Source organism: Penaeus monodon, chromosome 31, assembly GCF_015228065.2.
Source record: "Penaeus monodon isolate SGIC_2016 chromosome 31, NSTDA_Pmon_1, whole genome shotgun sequence".
Classification (NCBI taxonomy): domain Eukaryota; kingdom Metazoa; phylum Arthropoda; class Malacostraca; order Decapoda; family Penaeidae; genus Penaeus; species Penaeus monodon.
This window is the reverse complement of record NC_051416.1, coordinates 2,295,442-2,295,654: the sequence shown is the minus strand read 5'-3', so window position 1 is coordinate 2,295,654 and position 213 is coordinate 2,295,442. Positions and strand designations below refer to the sequence as shown.

General features: G+C 33.3%; 1 protein-coding gene across 1 annotated transcript in view; it reads right to left on the bottom strand.

Moving 5' to 3' along the window:
• LOC119592824 (rootletin-like) overlaps positions 1 to 213 on the bottom strand; it is a 148,678-nt gene that overhangs the window by 111,731 nt on the left and 36,734 nt on the right. The gene's annotated exons all lie outside the window — the stretch shown is intronic.

The window sequence follows — 213 nt, the reverse complement described above, 5'->3', positions numbered from 1 at the left end:
ACCTGTAACTAAATTCCAAAAAAAAAACAGAAAGTTAATTTCCACCTTTTCTTTGCAGGATTATATTAGTAACGAATTTTTTCACACTATCAAAAATAGAACAACCAACGGAAAAAAAGAAACCACACGTCCCTTTCACTACAAATGCGTTAGACCGTCGCATTTGTATGTTATCGATCATAATCCATATCCGAATCAAGGTTTTAGAATCGC